Raw genomic sequence first — 20434 nt, 5'->3', positions numbered from 1 at the left:
ACAAAACCTCTTTGAAGTTCACTTATAAATCACTTAACATTTCATCATTGTGTCTATAACTAAAAAGCAATCGAATAAACCCATAACCACTAATTTGTAATAAAAACTTCGATGATGGATGACTGAACGGTTTTTGATTTTTTGGTTCAAAAAATTACTTACAAAACTTTATTTTTGGTGTAATGTAATTTATCAAATGTAACTTTAACAACTTTTCCAGTGTTATTTAAATCTACGTAGTCCTTTGACTAGTTTGGATAAACATTTAGAAAGTCAGTTTTATTAAAAGCTTGATTAAAAAGTCAACATTACAACAAGAAAAGAGAAAGAAATGAAAACAAGTTAGCAATAGAAAAACCACAAGTCCAATGCAACAGACAATACGTTTACTGTAAAGACAAACAATAATAACAAAACATTACACAGACAACGTTTTAGAAAAAAGATTTATCTACACGAACCTCACTTAAAACGGAGATTTCTCCGGAAATACAAAAAACGGTAAGATAACATTGAGAATGGAAACGGGGAATGCGTCAAAGAGACAACAATCCGACCAAAGAGCAAAAATCAGCCCAAGGCCACCAATGGATCTTCAACACAGAAAAATCCCGCACCCGGAGGCGGGCTTCAGCTGGCCCCTAAATAATAATGTATACTAGTCCAGCGAGACTTTTTAATTTCTTTATTAATTGTTTTTAATTTTTGGAAAGTTGGATTATCATGAATACCAAAAGAATAGTTTGCTTATATTGTGACAGATATGTATATACGAAGCATGCTTCTTGATAACTCAAAATTTGCTCTCACCAATACTGCAACTTCTTTGTTGGCATAGTATTGTTTGTTTTTATAGTGATTACGATTATAACACAATGTTGACTGTTGTACCCCTAATTTTGACATTTTTACCCATTATATAGATATGAGAAGATGTGGTATGAGTGCCAATGAGACAACTCTCCATCCAATTCAAAATTTATAAAAGTAAACCATTATAGGTCACAGTACGGTCTTCAACACGGAGCCTTGGCTCACACCGAACAGTAAGATATAAAGGGTCCCAAAAATTACTAGTGTAAAACCATTCAAACGGAAAAACCAATGGTCTAATCTATATAAAAAACGAAAAACGAGAAACACTTATGAACCACATCAACAAACGACAACTACTGAACATCAGATTCCTGACTAAGGACAGGTGCAAACAAATGCAGCGGGTTTAAACGTTTTAATGGTACCAAACCTTCACCCCTTTTCTGAAACAATAGTGTAATATCACAACATAGAAAGACACACTATAAAATATCAACTGAAATAGCTTAACTCAATCAAAGGACATATTAACACTAGTGAACATACACTGAACAAATAAATTTGACCTATGATACAATGTAAATACAAAATAAATAAACTAAGGAAAGAATAATAAAAGTAACATGCTATTATGTCTGTTTGTTTTGTTCACACATTGTTGTCAATGTAATGGAATTGTATGCGACTGTCATACAAGTGAGAGGTTAAGCTAGCTATAAAACCAGGTTTACTCCACCATTTTCTACATAAGGAAATGCCTGTACCAAGTCAGGAATATGACAGTTGTTTTCCATTCGTTTGATGGTTTGGGCTTTTGATTTTGCCATTTGATAAGAGACTTTCCGATTTGAATTTTCTTTGGAGTTCGGTATTTTTGTTATTACTTTTTTCTTAAGGATCTTGAATTTGAAAATATTAAATAATATCCGTCGCATAATCTCCGTAAATTAATATGTCAAATAGCAATAATAATCAGGCTTCCAAATCCGGTTGAAGAAGCAGAAGGAAAATTTGGATCCGCATCAATATGAACGTAATAGAATCAGAATCATAGGTAAAACTGGATCTTCCATGTCAATTGCATGCACCACCCCAATTCCACTAAATAGCGAATCATGTGCACAATATGATGAGACTTTTAAAAAAACACTAAAAATCTATGAACTGCAATGTTTGAAAATTCTTGTTTTGTATTGAATATATCCACCAAGTTGAGTCGATATGAAATGTAACGTTATTGTTCAAGATGTCCTAGAACCTGAAAGTGCTAATAACAACAAGAAAAGAGAGTATGAATTTGCCTAACACGACATATTTCGTACTATAAAATGTGAGGATTTAGAACTCTGGTCAGTCCTTAGGTTATTCATTAGGTTGGAAAGCCTACTGAAGGTAAACAAATTCTTATCAAAGTAGCAGTAGACTCAGGCATGAGTAATCACAAAGTATTGGGTAGGTTTAATCTTTTATGAAGAAAGAATATTGATGGGCACAGCATTCACAAATCGAATAATATTTATATTACTCAGGATTTAAAACTAAAAAAGAAAGGAAAATATTACCGAGTAAGAAATTAGCATGAGAGAAAGAAGAAATTGACAAATAATTCTATCCTCTTAATATTTAGAGGGAAAACAGTTGATAGAAAAGAAATCTCTAGTCATGCTAGTGTAACACCTGGAACGGGTGTTAGTGAAAGTGGCAGTTCTGAAAGCACTGTCATTTTTGGAAGATATACATCCTATTGAAAAGGTTAAACATTTTTACGAATTTTCATGTTGACTCTTGTTCCAGTTCATATGTTTCTTATAATTTTTCAGAATTCTTATTTTAATAACATCGATTGTAAGGTAATAGATGAATCATACGTCTTAAGTGATGAGCTCAACATTGTTACTGATAGTACTACCAAAAGTATAGTCGAAACAAGCATTATCTTTTCCAAAAAACTATCAGTCTCTTTGCAGTATTAATTGATAAGTGTTTATCAACAATGTATTATACAGCACAGTCATTATTTTTGAACATTTGCACACACATCGATGATTTTTTCAAGCAGTGAAAGGCTTTTAGTTACTATATTTAAATTGATAAAAAGATGATATAGAGATTGGAGGTAATGTATATTAAGTGAATGTTTATATTTTCCAACAATTATTTTCCTATTGAACGTGTTACAAAACAATTTTTCAATTAATACATAATGTTCACATATTTGACACTTAAACAATATAATAAAACACACATCTTGTAATGCAAGACTTTATTAAACCAATAATTTAACAATTAATTTGAGTTCTATTTTGAAAAATGTGGAGCTCTTGAAGTTATATTTGAAGAATCAATATATTGGACAACATTATCATAAATAAGAAGGTTTCTTAGTGTAGATTCCGAATTACAAACTGATTTTTCTATTTTGAAGAAATATTTTATTAATCTACGAATAAAGACATCAAATTGTCTCAACCAATCAACGTACTAGAGTCCAATCAGGTAGCAGACGGCAACTCCGATAACTGTGCATCGCTCAACTCATAATACCGTCTCCAGGACACGGTAAATAGTCCATAGAACATCGATAAACTAGAAAGAAATGTAAATATATTATCGATTAACCAAGTTAAGTGCATGTATGCAATGCTGATCAGTTACGAAACAAAATTGACGACCCTCAAGCACAACTGCAATTTGTAATACCAGATTTTGTTTAGGTTCATCACAGAAGTGTTGCCCAAAATAAACAGTGATATTAATTGTATTTTCGCACTGTTTGATATTGAAGGTTTATTATTTACTATTTTGCGAGTAAAGATACTGGAAGGGGGGTAATTATTTATCAAAAATAGCTATATGATTCATCCAATGAAAATATGAAGTTTCAACGTACTTTACGGTGATGCTTCTCGGCGTAACTTAGTAATAAACAATAAGACGGTGTTATTAGGCACAATATACAGACGCCCAGAACTCGTATACAAATATAAATAGACTTTTAAATGTAGAGTGGCATGTGCATAATTAAGGCGACAGTAGTTTACTAATGTTCAAATCTCATAAGAAGTGACAAATCAAGGTAACAAAAACTGAGGGAATCTCAAAAGGAGCGAAACCGGTTGCATCGATAGAGTTAGTGCCCCCTGCTATACATGCATCGCCCGCCATGCGAATCAATACACAGTCAAAATGTCACAATCGGGAAAAGGAGGCAATCGGTTAAACTACAGACTAGACGACTATACTGGTATATAAAGATCTAAGACTGTGAAAACATGTCGCGATTGAGTTGCAACTCCGACACATCGTATCGGTCAACTAATTCGTGATGATGACCGTCGATTTCAGTCTTTCTTCTTCATAACTTAGTTTTTGTGGAAGGAGTCTATTCCTGTTAACGAAGTTTGTATAATGTAACAATGATTTAATCCAAAGAGACGAATATACGTGATATTGATTGGAATATGCGATTTACATCCCATTCTTAAGAACATTATGAACATATATGTAAACTAGGTTTACGTGGTAAGAACTCTTGATTTAGTTATTACAAAAGATGAAAACAATATCAACAATATTAATATAAATGCTCCACCAGGTCTTAGTGAACATGCTACTATTACGTTCGACTTGTATCATTGAACATGAAACTGGCAAATTGAAAAATAAATATTCTAAATATGACTTTTATAAATTTTATGAAGATATCAGTCACATTGCTGGAAATAATGTTTTTAAAGGAAAAGATATAGATTAGATGTGGAAGTTTTTTTAGGTGAATCTAAACATAAACAATGTGTTGAAAAATTTAAAAGTTAAAGCTAAACCTGGATACTATCCTTAATCGTTGTGGCTTACATTTTACTGTCCTAGTAAAATACATGGTCAATAAACGTATCTATTTAACGGGCAGTAGATTGCGTTTTATAGAATTCTTAGAAATCAGGCAAGTGAAAATGTTCTTAAAGCAAAAAAGGAATGTGAGAAGTTGGGCGGTGAAAAGTAAACTGCTGAAAACCAAAACAATGTACATGGCATTGGCGGCAGAAATTTTGAATCACCACTAGAACATTTTGTTATAAAACAAGACACACAGTTGAAAAGTATTTGTTTTAACTGAAAGTATGTAAGTCTATGGGGTCAGATAATATTCATCCTTTGATTGTGAAATGATTGGCAAATACGTTTTCAAAAGCTTTGATTTTGATTTTTTTAAATTCCAGTCCACCAGCAGTGGTATCGACCCAGTGCTTGAAAAATAAAAATAACATTTTGTAATTTCGTTACGTCCGAAGCTCTCTTCTGTGTTTCCTTTCAGGAACGCTCATGCCCTAAAAATTGAAAGCCACGTATATATAGTTACCTAATCACATGAAGTGCTATATGATCACAAGGGGCCTAAGAAAATAACCAAGTCCATCTTAGGTCAAATTTTCCCGAGGAAACCTTTGTTGTTTTTTGAAATTTCTCAATTCATCAGCGGAAAATTTAATTGCAAAAGTGTTTTATAAATCATGTCAGTACTAAGCTGATGATACCGTAAAAAAAGGCGGAAGATAAAAATTAATTCTAAATAGATATGCAAAATCTGACTCAATCCTTCTATGCCTAGGACAGAAAAAAAAGTGTTTCTTTTGATATTAACATTTTAATAACAATATTATGAATAACTATATTTTGTTAAAAAGAAAGATTAGATGGACTATGTGTTAGTGTGTTTCCTCGGCATATTTAGCAGCTATATAATTTGGCTTTTAATATAATAGTGATAAAAATCACCAAAATTACATTAACATTTCTTGAACAACTGTATTGACCTTCAATGCTTCTAACCATAAAATCATTACTCATTGACATTTACATTACAAATAGAAAAACCATGACATTAGAAAAACTATGACAATTGATTACATTTTTGTGAAATTGATTGTAAAACACGAACAATCAATTAATTTTAAATGAATGGCTTATATCATCGAAAAATCGGTGACTTCAACACCAGCGCCCGTACTGTTCATTAAAGTCATATGATACTTCAAATTTTTTTAAAAAATGGATGAATATGTTATATGTACTTAAATGGCTAAGTTTTACTATAAAACACTTGTTTATAGAATGTCTATTTAAAGAAATACTCGATTTTATGCAAATCTTCAGAAATCTACCGTTATTGAAATATTGTCTCCTCGTGTTCTTATTTACCGACAGCTTTTCCGTATGTAGTGACCCCTGACGTTAGAACTTCAGCAATCGCACAGTGCAAGTGTGAAGGAAATAACGTTAACGGAAGGAAATAACCTTGACGGAAGAAACCAACGTGGAAAGAAGATAGTATTAACGGATTGAGAAAGAAAAAAACATTATTAAACCAAATCTTTTAAAAACAGTCACGACTAAGTTTGAAAAACAAGAACGCATAGAAATATTAAAAAAAAAACAAATAAACATCACTCTATAAGCTCAATTATTATACACGTGATCTGTGTTGATTGTTTATCAATGTCAAGGTTGGTAAACTTCGGTATCAAAATCCGAAATTTAATTACCAACCAAAGTTTTAGATAAACAATCACCGAAAGAAATATAATAAGTGTAAAAAATAAACATACACAGAGAAATTGTTTAAGTATATATGCATCCTTTGGTTCAATAATTGCATAAACATTATTATCAACATTTTAAATCGTTTCATATTACTTAAACCAACGTCTCCTTCATTCTGTTCTGGGAATGAGAAAATCATTAACAATGATTTATAATAATTTGGAACAAAAAACATTTATTTTTTTCTTTTATTATTATAATTTCTTCAATATTATAATTTTATTTTGCTGAAATGATGGTTGTCGGAACATTTTTGTGGACGTTATGGGACATACGCCATATAAAGACGCATTGTGAAAGCTAACCCTAAACCGTTTACCCGAAAGCTTTCATAATCAGTAGGATTGCTTGTCATAATGTGACCATACTACGCCGCCAATTTTATTTAACAATTATTGTGAGAGTTAATGGACTTTTAACATTGTTTGTCTTGCTTTTGAATGCACATAGTGAGATGTTTGTAGTTTTGAAAGTGGTCCCGGGGAGGAGAGCATTTCGCTACGGTGTAGCAGTCTTTTCTTTATAAGCGTTGCTAAATTTTATTCTATATTAATGAATTTTAAAACATTATCCCCAGAAAACAGACTTTATCGAATATTGGCACTATTTGTTATTGATTGATTGATTGATTGATTGCTGTCGTTTACATATTTTACCATATTTTTATACCTCAGTCAATCCTTGGGGTTTTTCTAAATGTATTTCATGTGGAATTTAATAGTTGAAAGAAATATCAAGACATGAAAACATTCAAATTAAGAGACTATTTTTCATGTTTCCAGAACATCTCCAGTGTGCGAAATTGTGGATTATACATCATAATACACATCAAAATTATATAAAAAGATGAACAAAACCTAATGTAGCTTTCCTCTGGAGAGTCTGAGCAATCATTCAGTAAATATTTCTAAACTTTTTTAATTTATTAACTTTTGAAACAGGCGTACTAATTCATGCTTGTGCAGCACAAACTATATGGCACTTGTAATAATATGCCACACATTGTTAAAATAACTGTTTACATATGTTTTTCTTTACTTTTAACAAGTTTAAAAAAAATATGCACAGCACCATGACCAAGTACAATACTAAAACAATCACACACAAAAATGACAAAATAGACCACAACAGTCTACAGAAGAAAGTTGGAAAATTGAGCAGTATACGAACACCGTCGACAATGGATCGCACTCGTGTAACCTGAAGGTCGAGTAAAAAGTGCGAAAATGGATGAGCACCAAAGAGACTGTGGAAAAAGCAAGGTAACAAAACATAAATAATTTATACACAAATATTTTCGTTAAAGGACAAAACAAATAATCGAAACACATGCAACTACATACAAGGTCCTTGACACATTGACATGTAGCAGGGTTACAATAGTTACTTCAGTATTCAACCCATCCTAATTTTATTTTGATTAGAATAATTTGAAAAAAGGTATATTAACAATTTCCTGGCTTCCTTTCCCCATTGTTGCTTCGCGTCGCTGTCGAACATTGAGCTAGAATCCAAGGCTGTAAAGAAGAAGATGCTGTTAAAACCCGTTAGAAAAAGGCACTGATTAAAATATCGGTGAATTACACAAACACAGACTCAAGAATAAGAGGAGAAAGATACCAAAGGGAGATCAGACTGCGTGAGTCGAAGAGAGACCGACAAAATTTTGGCAAAAAAACAAAAGACGAAGAAAAGACCAACAATATACAAAACATCATAAAGGATCAAAAGTGAACAATAATTAATAGTTGTAGTGAGTAAAAGATTAATTTTTTTCTACCGCTGCATAATAAACGATCTTTTCGAATTGTTTCCTTTGAAAAATATATTTAAATATAATCAATGATGTAACGCGTGCCGCTAGATCCTTACATTTATATTAAATAAATGCCGGGCAAATGAATATATTGAAAATGTAAATTTCTGTAATAAAATTCAGAAATTGTAAATTATAATTTTCAAATCTAAAAAGATATATTCTTTGTGACATATTATCATGAAATTAATGTGTTATTAATTTGATTTTTTATATCAATTTAAAGCCGTACTGATGAGTTCAAAAATATATCCGAATTCAAATTTTGATTTAAATGTAAAAACCAAATGACGCGTCATAAATCACGTTTAAAACTTAATTTTCAATCTAAAACTTTACAATCTTGCATCTCTGGTTCCATTTTATATGTTTATTTACCTCGCTCCATGAGATTTTTTAATTCTGATCACAAGATAAGCACCACATTAACTCAAATCTTACTTATATGGTTCAGTAAAATTGAATGGAGAGACTCTGCAATAACTTCTTCATTTAAAATGTAATAAAGATATCAACTCGGAAAATTGACAAATTACAAAATTCCTATGAAAATAAATGGGTACTATCATTTTGGTTTTATTGGGTGAAATTATGCTTGTATCAATTGAGGTAGACTCATTAAAATTATTTCTTTCGATAATAAAAACACTTACCGTGTCCAACAGTAAAAGATCAATGAAAACTGAATTTAGACAACGATGCACTTCGGCACCCATCGATGATTATCAATAAAGATATTTTTAAATTAACTCTGATGTGTGCATCAAATGCTAGAAATTGTAAGATGCATGTGAACTATTGTATTTTTTAACGTAACTTAATTTGATCCACCTAAAACGCATTTATAATATTAAATAGCAGTTATTACCCACAATTCAGAGGAGTCAACAATGAAACAAACTATGAGTGTTGCATTATTTGAAATTATATATAAAATCTTCCTCGTAAATTTATATATTTTATTATCAAATGAAGACATTATTAAATAATTGAGTTTTAGACTAAATAATTTCCTTATAGTGTCTTAGTGTTGAATTTCAAACATTTTCAATTTTACGACATTCATCAAGTTTGTACTTGACTTATGTTTTGAAATTATGATAAATGTGCATTAAGATGATGTAATTTGTTGTTAATCAATTTCATTTAATGGCGGTGTTTACGATTTCGGCATTAATTACTTGTCTTCTGAATGACTGGTTTTATAACACATGATTTTAGCAATATTGCCTTGAACCCTTTTTATGCATTTTTAACTGATACTTTTATAGTAAATCAATCGATTCACGTAAGTTGTTCGTTTTTTCATCTTTCGTGAGGAAATTCGTTATTATTTCATAAATCGTTTACTTTTTAATTAGTCAATTTCAATACCAGTTCTAAGAACCAAAGATGTCAAACTCGCTCCTACTTTTATATTTTAGTTTAATTGGATCATAAAACGATGACAACTTTTGACTTACGATCGCTTCTGTCCATTCAACTTGAACTCAAAATGGATAAATCATAACGCCTGCATCATCAATACTCGATGAAACCTGTGAGTCTGGTTGGTATACTGTTCGGCAGAAAGGAAAGTAAAGTGTTGACAGTCTATTCAACGTGTAAAATGTGAATGCTATACAAGTGTGCAAGTGTGCCACCATGTACATATGTAGTTTCTTTTGTTACCTTTTCTGACATCGGACTCAGACTTAAACTGATATTTACTGTGTGTATTGCTGTGTATTGTTTATTCTACATTAGCTAGAGGTATAGGAGAGGGTTGAGATCTCACAAAACATGTTTAACCCCGCTGCATTTTTGCGCCTGTCCCAAGTCAGGAGCCTCTAGCCTTGCCTTTGTTAGTCTTGTATGTTTTTTTAATTTTAGTTCATTTATATGTTTTGGAGTTAAGTATGACGTCCATTTTCACTGAACTAGTACACATTTTTGTTTAGGGGCCAGCTGAAGCCCGCCTCCGGTTGCGGGATTTTCTCGCTGTGTTGAAGACCCATTGGTGGCCCTCGGCTGTTTTCTGCTCTTCGGTCGGGTTGTTGTCTCTACGACACATTCCCCATTTCCATTCTCAATTTTACAAAATAACAATGAAATAAAAGAAGAATGCGTCTTAGAACACGAATGTCCTCGCTCAAGCTTGCTTTTCAAACGAAAATGGGACGGACGGAAAGACGGAATAACGGACGGTCAAGGGTAACACTTAATGCCCCCTTCGCCTTGCGGCGGGGACATAAAAAAACGTCATCAACAACGAGAAGCTTAATGAGGGCACCTATATCAAAGACCAGAACAAGTTTTACTTTAAAAAGGATGGACTATTTATTGCAATCACATTAATATATAACTACTTGTGGTATCTATGAAGACGAAATACATCATTTTTTTAACATAAGGGTTAGCTGGGACTGCAATAACATTAATATATAACTACTTGTGGTATCTATGAAGACGAAATACATCAATTTTGTTAACAAAAGGTTAGCTGGGATCTAAATTTCTGGACATCTAATTTTCTGGTGGCATCAGTAGCTGTCCAAGAAATGTTTGCTTAGCCAGTGATTCATCGTGTTGGAAGACCTTAGACGTTCTCGCAGATCATGTAAATAGGAGACTAATTAAATCGCTTTAAATATTTACGTTTTTGTTCGTAACTGTCCATTGTACTTAATTTATATTTTAAAGAAATCTATGCTTTTGTATAAAATGTTGTTAAAAATGGACATGGATAAAAGGAAATGTGAGCTAAACGTCATTACCACTGCAGCCCAACACCAAAAGTTAACCAAATTGATGTAGAATTTTATAGGTAACTTAAAGGACTTCAAACTTAGATTAAGATTAAGGCAAGCGCCTAGAAAAGTTGCTTTAATATAAATTCAACAGTCCAAGTATCTTTCACCAACATCATATCACTAAAGAGGAGACAGTGAAGCTGTTGAAATTCTGGGAACCGGTGCTCTCTTAAAAGCTATTAAAGGTAAAATGGATGTTGATTTTTTCCAGAACAAGCCAGGATAAGATATTGTTTTTACAAAATGACTGTCACTTTATCAAACTTACAGACAAAAGGTAAAATGCATGTTAATTTTTTTTCAGAACAAGCCAGGATAAGATATTGTTTTTCAAAATGACTGTCACTTTATTAAACTTACAGACAAAAGGTAAAATGCATGTTAATTTTTTTTCAGAACAAGCCAGGATAAGATATTGTTTTTACAAAATGACTGTCACTTTATTAAACTTACAGACAAAAGGTAAAATGCATGTTAATTATTTTTCAGAACACGCCAGGATAAGATATTGTTTTTACGAAATGACTGTCACTTTATTAAACTTACAGACAAAAGGTAAAATGAATGTTAATTTTTTTTCAGAACAAGCCAGGATAAGATATTGTTTTTACAAAATGACTGTCACTTTATTAAACTTACAGACAAAAGGTAAAATGCATGTTATTTTTTTTTCAGAACAAGCCAGGATAAGATATTGTTTTTACAAAATGACTGTCACTTTATTAAACTTACAGACAAAAGGTAAAATGCATGTTAATTTTTTTTCAGAACAATCCAGGATAAGATATTGTTTTTACAAAATGACTGTCACTTAATTAAACTTACAGACAAAAGGTAAAATGCATGTTAATTTTTTTTCAGAACAAGCCAGGATAAGATATTGTTTTTACAAAATGACTGTCACTTTATTAAACTTAAAGACAAAAGGTAAAATGCATGTTAATTTTTTTTCAGAACAAGCCAGGATAAGATATTGTTTTTACAAAATGACTGTCACTTTATTTAACTTACAGACAAAAGGTAAAATGCATGTTATTTTTTTTTTCAGAACAAGCCAGGATAAGATATTGTTTTTACAAAATGGCTGTCACTTTATTTAACTTACAAACAAAAGGTAAAATGCATGTTAATTTTTTTTCAGAACAATCCAGGATAAGCTATTGTTTTTACAAAATGACTGTCACTTTATTAAACTTACAGACAAAAAGTAAAATGGATGTTGATTGGTTTTTTTTCCAGAACAAGCCAGGATAAGATATTGGTTTTTTTTTTTCAAAATGACTGTCACTTTATTAAACTTTCAGACAAAATAACCAATAACTACGCATGCATGAAATTGCAAAATATAACAAAAACCCAATGGGACAATGAATTGATAGTTTTATACCCCCAAGTTTTATATTAAGTTCGATTTTAGTAACGCCAATCATGTCGGTGGTGGTGGGTAAGAACATAAGGCAATGTTTTTAAACTAGACATCACAAAGTCTGGTGCTGTGGTTTTATAAGAGCGATTTTTTAAAAAGTTCACGGACGAAAAACACCAAGTGATGGCATTGGCGCTCATGAGGCCCAAGCTCAGAATACATGACATTTCTCACATGATTTTGATTGTTATAAGATAGAATTTTCCCCCTATTGTTGTAATTCTATTACACTTGGACAGTTTAAATGAAGTAGAATTTGTATGAATGAATTCAATAAATACATTTGTATCTCACTTTTTTATTTTTGAACTAAACTAGTTTGACGCTCAGGTTGAAGATCAAACAGACCAAATTTCATAAAAATTGTTTGAAATTAAAACAGATGTAGATTTTGAAAGATATAAACGTATTAACAACCCATTAAACATATGATATAATGGTTACATCAAAGAAAAGATTTAATTAAATGCTTAAATACAGAAAAAAAAATCAAAAACTTTCAAATAATCTGTAAGTCATGGGTTATTTAATAAACTTTATGACTTCCTTGGATTTATATAGACCCACAAAACAATTAACACGATTAGCTTCTACTTAAAAGTGCATTCTACTTGAACAAAGTTGATTTTTATTTATAGGTTACCACTTGGTCAATATGCCTTCTTTCACTGTTGTCATTACTTGTCGTCGTCTCAGATTTAACATTTTTGAAAAATGCATTTTGTCTTTTTTTGTGTTTTTGTTTAGGTTTTTATGAGTTTTCTTTTGATCTGATGAGTTAAGCCCTTTTCAACTGATTTTTATAGTTTGTTCTTATGTTGTGCTGTTACATCACTGTCCCAGGTAAGGGAGAGGGTTTGGCGCCAGCAAACATGTTAAACGCCGCCACATTCCGAGTCATGAGCCTGTAATTCAGTGGTTGTCGTTTGTTGCTGTATATCTTTTTTTTTTTCATTTATCGTTTTGTACATTAATCTGGCCGTTTGTTTTCTAATTTTCATTGTTTTACATTTGTCATTTCGGGGCCTTTTATAGCTTACTATGCGGTATGGGTTTTGCTCATTGTTGAAGGCCGTACGATGACCTATAGTTATTAACTCTATGTCATTTTGGTCTCTAGTGGAGAGTTGTTTCATTGGCAATCATACCACATCTTCTTATTCTTATGATAACCCTTTTTGAATGACTACGTCATTTGTGACTGGCTTTGGTGCAACCAATCTTAGTGAAAAATATATCTGCAGTTTCTGTCAGGCAACCAAACAACAAGATCTCCATTATTTAAGCAGAAACCAAATCCGGATAAAACACCAAATACCAATACATGTCTTTTCAATTCTAGTGGATCCTTTGGTAACAACATCTACCTTTGTTAGTACAGATTCATCATATATGCAAAAGTATGAAGTAAAAGTACATGTAAATATATATTATTGAGAACTGAAATATTTAATTGAATTGAATTGTAATTGATTTAATTATTATCTAGGGTCTTCATTAAAACAAATTGGGCCCGGTTGAAGTAAATTTTAACAACACAATGTTTAGCTCTCTTTTAAGAAGTCATTCCTCAATTTAATACATCTTATTTCTGTTTTAATACCTTAATTTACTTTTCTTAGCTTGCATGTTAGGGTAAAACAGAAAATCAGACTTTCTATTTTGGTATTTATGTAGACATTCTTATAAATGTTATAGAAAAATGATAATCTGCCAATGTGTCAATAATTGACTGCAAATAACAATTGGTATTGGAACATTAATGCTTAATGTCAATCTTTTTTATTTTAAAAACATTTCGCATTACATTGTTAGTCTGCAAATATGTTACTCTTGCTTGAGACTTACGGAAACAATTGATTAGACAAGTATCTTAAGTTATTTTTGTTTTTTTTTTCATTTTTATTATTATTTTGTTTATATATATATGACGAAGCTCATGTATTGTTTTTAATATTACAATATATTTCTTATTTTTAGTACATTATAGTAAAGCTGAGCTCCTTTTTTTTTGTTGTTGACTGACTACATATATATTTTGCTGTATATATAAAGCAGTTGTTTTTGTTACAGTGGATGAAAACATTTCAGACAAAAAGAGGTTAAAACAAAAGTTTTTCACTGCATCTTCTTGTGCTTTACGACACCAGTTTACGTTTGAATTCAGCGTTATATGTTCTTATGATTTAAAAAAAACCGCTATCTACGTTTGTGACTACAAACAGTTTCAAGATTTTCCTAGAGCCAAAAAAGTGCATGGTTCCAGTAAACTCAAATAAAAGTATAACTTATGATCAATACATTGACTCTAGTTATCTTAGCCGATTTTTGTACTTTTGCTTGGATATCATATTCTGTTTATTCGTCTAGACTTACTGATTTTCTAGGTTTGAGGAAAAACAAAAATTATGAACGCTGATTAAATTTGGCTGTTTAGGAATGGTTTCCGTTTCGGCAATTGTCAGTATGGTCTGTTAGATCAAAAGTAATTTCCTAACAAGCTTTATGTTACATTTTATTTTATCACGCTTGTCGATTCTGGCAGAATTTTAGAATATTATTGCGCTTTTTATATCAAAGAATTATTTGCAATGTGTTTTCATCTTCACTGATCTTTGACAGAAATGATTAAAAGATGATAATTGTTATGTCTGCACAAAGGATCGGCGAGATTTGATGACGAAACGATTTATGAACGATGTGATGTCAAGTTATTGTTCTGCATAAGACGTCGGGATTTTGTTTATTTTTAATGGTATACGTTTCATTCTATCAATGAGATGATAGTTTAAATTAATGGCAAGTTGACTTGTTCTTTAGACATTCTATTGAAAAATAAGGTTCGGATTTTTAAAAAAATTATTCTATTGTCAGCTCACCTGGAATTAAGTTTTTAAAAACTAAGTAAAGAGAAACTTTAAATGATCAGTTAACAAGACCTACAAATAAGTCAAAAAGCCGCAATCGTAAGACGTTGTGCACAATTTTGGTACCAATAACAGGACATTCCCTGTAAAACGATGATGTTGACTTGTTTCAAAGAACTTTTCAAGCGTTCAAGCTTATATTTAATTATTTTAATTGACTGTTATGACTATGTTTACCTACTTTTTGGATGGATTTTTTTCCTAATGTGACTTTGTGTGGTGGCATTAATATTCTTTATAAATGAGTACTCATTTATAGAAATTGTCAGTTTTTTAGTTGCAAATACTGATATTATCTTATAGTAAAGCAACTTTGTAGAAAATATCATTTATATCTATCACAAATAATTCCTATCGTGTTCGTTGTTGTGGAATTTCCTTAGTAAATCAGAATATATTTCTTTTATTTATCTTTGTAAATTATCAACCTTTACTGTTTAGTCCATTTTGGTAATATCCTTTTGGCCTGGCTCGGTACTTATGCATTCCGCCAATGTGTTGTTGTGCTGTGGTCATTTTTTGTATTCTTGTCTTTCATTTTTGCTTATGTGCTTTGTCTATATGCCATTTTGTTCTTCTTTGTTGGCATGTTTGTTTGTTTTATAGTGATTAAGATTATAACACAATGTTGACTACTGTATCCCTATTTTTGACAATTTTACTTATTATGTCTGTTTGTTTTGCTCACTCATTGGTGTCAATATAATGAAGTTTTATGCGACTGTCATACAAGTGAGAGGTTAAGCCACCATTTTCTACATAAGGAAATGCCTGTACCAAGTCAGGAATATGACAGTTGTTTTCCATTCGTTTGATGTGTTTGAGCTTTTGATTTTGCCATTTGATAAGGGACTTTCCGATTTGAATTTTCCTTGGAGTTCGGTATTGTTGTTATTTCACTTTTTGTATATGTTACCCGAAATATTTATTGGTACTTGTATCAACCCTTTCCTTTTTGTCGAACCTACGAAATTTATTTCGCGAAAGCGAGACATAACAATCCTAGATTCCGTCGTCGGCATCGTCAACATTTAGGTTGTCTGTGGTTAAAGTTTTTTTAAGACATCAAGAACTTTGTCAAACCTACATGGAGTTATATGAAATTTGGACAGAAGCTTGTTTATGACCAATACAGTATCCAGGGCAAAATTTTGAAAATATTTATTTTCATTTTTCCGTATTTTACTGATAAATTGACTTAGTTTTTTTATAAAGATAACATTCAGATTTAACCAGAGGTTAAAGTTTTTTTAGACATCAATAACTTTGCCAAACCTTTATGGAATTTTATGAAACTTTGGACAGAAGATTGGTTCTGACCAAAATACAGTATCCAGGGCAAATTTTAAAAATATTTATTTTCTTTTTTACGTATTGTACTGATAAGTGAACTTAGAGTTTTTTTTACAATTAACACATAGATAAAGTCTGAGGTTAAAGTTTTTCAGTCATCAATAACTTTGTCAAACCTTCATGGAATTTAAGGAAATTTGGACAAAAGCTTAGTTATGACCCAAATACAGTATTCAGGGCAAAACTTTGAAAATATTTAATTTTCATTTTTCCGTATTTAACTGATAAATGGACTTCGTTTAACTGATAAATGGACTTCGTTTTTTTACATTTAACAAATAGATTCAGTCTGGGGTTAAAGTTTGTTACACATCAATTACTTTATCAAACCTTAGAATTTTATGAAACTTTGGCAGAAGCTTTTTTTTGGTTAAGAGATATGTCTGAAAATATGTATGTTTTTTTTTCATTTTCGGTATTTTCTGATGGATGGACTTAGTTTTTACACAGTAATCATTTACAGACAGTAATTAAACTTCTTTGACATGATAAATTTGTAAACCTTCATGGATTGTTATGAATAGAAATAAGGAGATGTGGTATGAGTGCCAATGAGACAACTCTCCATCCAAGTCGCAATGTGTAAAAAGTAAACAATTATAGGTCAAAGTACGGCCTTCAACACGGAGCCTTGGCTCACACCGAACAGTAAGCTATAAAGGGCCCCAAAGTGACTAGTGTAAAACAATTCAAACAGGAAAATGGTTAGAAAAATAAGAATAAGAATAAGAATAAGAATATTTATTGAATCCAATTAAAGGGCCCGTTTCCGAGCATATACATATATATATAGTATTAATTATACAGTAATTTTTTAGCGAAGCTTCAAGACCATGATATAGCATCTAAAAAAAAAGTTTGATTTTTTAAATTCTGTATTTTACTGATAAATGAACTCACTTTTTAAGTCAATATTACACTTTTACACTGACAGCAGCAATCGCAGGCGAGACACAAAGTTCCGCGTCACCCCGTACGATTTTTTTATTGGTGTTGTTTTGTACACTTTTTAGACGTACATATATCTTTTTTCATGACGACCCAGCGCCCTCGTAACCTCATGAAAATATAAGATTGAGTGATTGCTGTTTGCTAATCGTCCTGTAGCAAACAGTTCATGCATATTCAGAACAAATTGAATACAATGAATCCAATAGGCATGTTCTGTAAAAAGGATGCATGAATACGCATGGTACCGGGATGAAGGATTTTATCTTTTAATAAATAATCTAATTTCATAAAATTTAGAAAAAGATAATATTTTAGATAGGGTAGAAATTTGCATTAAGACATGCTATCTACAAATTCCTTTTAGAAATGAAGCAAGGTTTCTAAATGTGCATATGGCGTGGCACTCTATATTTAGGTACATATACGAGGCATCGGAGTTGATGCGTATTCTGCATCCTGTATTTCCAAAAGACTTCCCACTTTAGCTGGATATCACTGCCTGTCATAGGAAGTCAATGTTACCATATTTCCATACGAAAATTATAAGGGTTGACAAACAGCACCAAGGCAAAACAGAAAAAAAAAGACACACAACAGTATATCAAACACTGATATGCAAGTGACGAGCAATCTGCAGACATAGATTCATAGTTGTATTTTTTAATTATTATTTATAATTATCGCCAAAGATATATCAAAGCATTTAAATTCTGTACAAAGAGAACTAACTCCATTTAATTCATAAAATGAGTGCAAGTCATTATAGGAGGCTCACCCCTTTTTCTTTGCCCAATTGCTAACTAAATGTTAAATACTTTAATGTCAAGCATTCATAGATCTTTGCCTAAAGTTGAAATGAAGTGAAAAACAAGAATTAGCCATTTCATTGCCCTCGTCGTCTTTTTTGTACTTCCCAATTCCTTGACCTGCGTGTGTGCAAAAAGTTAAGCCAATCTTATATAAAAAAAAATTGATAACCCCACACGTCCAGGTATGAATTTTCGTTTCTTTAGTCGAATGCCATAGAAAAATATCTTACACTTGTTGCAGAAGTTTGTCCTGTGAAATGTAAATAGACTGAAGCCTTTTTGAAGCTATGGAACACCACGGGAGGCCAAAACCGAATATGGCATCTAGCCCGTCAAATAACGGGACCAGCATGATAACTGGTTCCAATGAAACTTTATTGCTGACCTTTTATTATTTCAAAAAGATCTTAGTGCTTTAGCAGTTCAAAGGGGATTATCACGAGACATGATGTAAATTGTCCAATGTGTATAAGTGTCACAAATCAGGAATACAATAATTGAAAATTGCCAAAATCAAAGATGAGCTAGTTTTCATAAATCATACAAATCTTTCTTTAAATGGGTTTAAGTATCAAATGGCCGGGTTGCAATATTTGTGACTAATCAATGTAGTGTGTTTGGAGGATCTGACTTGAAAACTAGGAGTTGATTACAAAAAGATGGTACACAATTTTGTAAATTTTGCTGGAAATTAACTATGTTCCCAAGTCCGGGAAAATGCTTCAACACATGTGCAATCTTCTTGTGAAGTTTCAATGATCTGGGTTAAGAATAAGGGGAAAGTTCTACCCTCTTTCATAAATTTTAATGAAAAAAAGACTATTTCTCAAGTCTGGGAAGGAGAAAATAATTCCCCAAACAATTCCATAATAGCAGTGCACAACTTCAACATATGTGTAATCTTCTTGTTAAGTTTCAATGCTCTGGGTTAAAAATGTAGGTGAACTTTACACAAAACTTCGACCTATTTTTCATTAATGAGAAAAGACCATTTCCCAAGTCTGAAAATATTCCTAAAAAAATTCCATAATAGCAAGTGCACAACTTAAACATATGTGCAATCAGCCTGTCAAGTTTTAGGGATCTGGGTTGAAAACTTTAGAAGTTGACTACACAAATTAGATACCCACTTTGCCCACCTAACTGCCCATCATCACCATACTAAAAGCTGGTTTTGGACTTTGTAGAACCGGGCCAAAAATCAACAGACATACATTTTGGGACCAATGAACAGACAGAAGATTATAGATTGATGGAAAGAAATTCATTCATTAACCATGATTTCTCTCATTCATCATGTATCCAAACTGTTTCTGACTAGTTTGATTAATTTTGATACACCATAGGTTGATTAAATCTGCCTTAATCATTTAATTTCCCACAATCTCTATTCACAACATTTCACTTGGTATTTTCCATTAAATCATTAAAGAAATTGAATCTACCACTTTACCAATTTGATGACAATATTTAGAAAAGTTAAATTTTAATAAACTGTTGACACAGAGATAAGTCTCCCCTGTCAGCATTATTGCTTATTAATTCAAAGTTGCTGGACAATGAAATGGTCGACAAACTGAGATGTACAGAGAGTAAATGTAACTTTACAGAAAATATTGTTGTCTATTGTAATTAGTTCCTATCATATATGCAACTTTAAATATGACATGGGTAAAATATTACAAATAAACACAGTTATAAAAGCACATCTAACTTAAGCAAAAAACGCATTGAAATATGCTAATTAATTCAAAGTCCCTGGACCATTCCCTAGGGGGCAGGGCCTCACAAAATAGTCGTCAAACTGATATGTACTGATAGTAATGCAACTTTGTAGAAAATATTGATCTATCACAAGTAGTTCCTATTAAACTATCTTAAGCAGAAAACTTTACATTTAAAATTGCTAATCAATTTAAAGTCACTGGACCATGACCTAGGAC

The 20434-nt window shown here is 31.6% G+C and overlaps 1 long non-coding RNA gene across 1 annotated transcript; it reads right to left on the bottom strand.

The window, feature by feature from the left end:
* Positions 1–3064: 3064 nt before the first annotated feature.
* Positions 3065–9069, bottom strand: LOC127708104 (uncharacterized). Its single transcript, XR_007985148.1, has 2 exons — positions 8887–9069; positions 3065–3402 (listed from the first exon to the last, which is right to left on the bottom strand). It is a non-coding gene; the product is annotated as an uncharacterized LOC127708104 (long non-coding RNA).
* Positions 9070–20434: the final 11365 nt, after the last annotated feature.

The sequence above is a fragment of the Mytilus californianus genome, unplaced genomic scaffold, assembly GCF_021869535.1.
Source record: "Mytilus californianus isolate M0D057914Y unplaced genomic scaffold, xbMytCali1.0.p SCAF_7, whole genome shotgun sequence".
In the NCBI taxonomy this organism is placed as follows: domain Eukaryota; kingdom Metazoa; phylum Mollusca; class Bivalvia; order Mytilida; family Mytilidae; genus Mytilus; species Mytilus californianus.
Note: the sequence above shows the minus strand (reverse complement) of the source record. Positions and strands in the feature narration are given on the sequence as shown.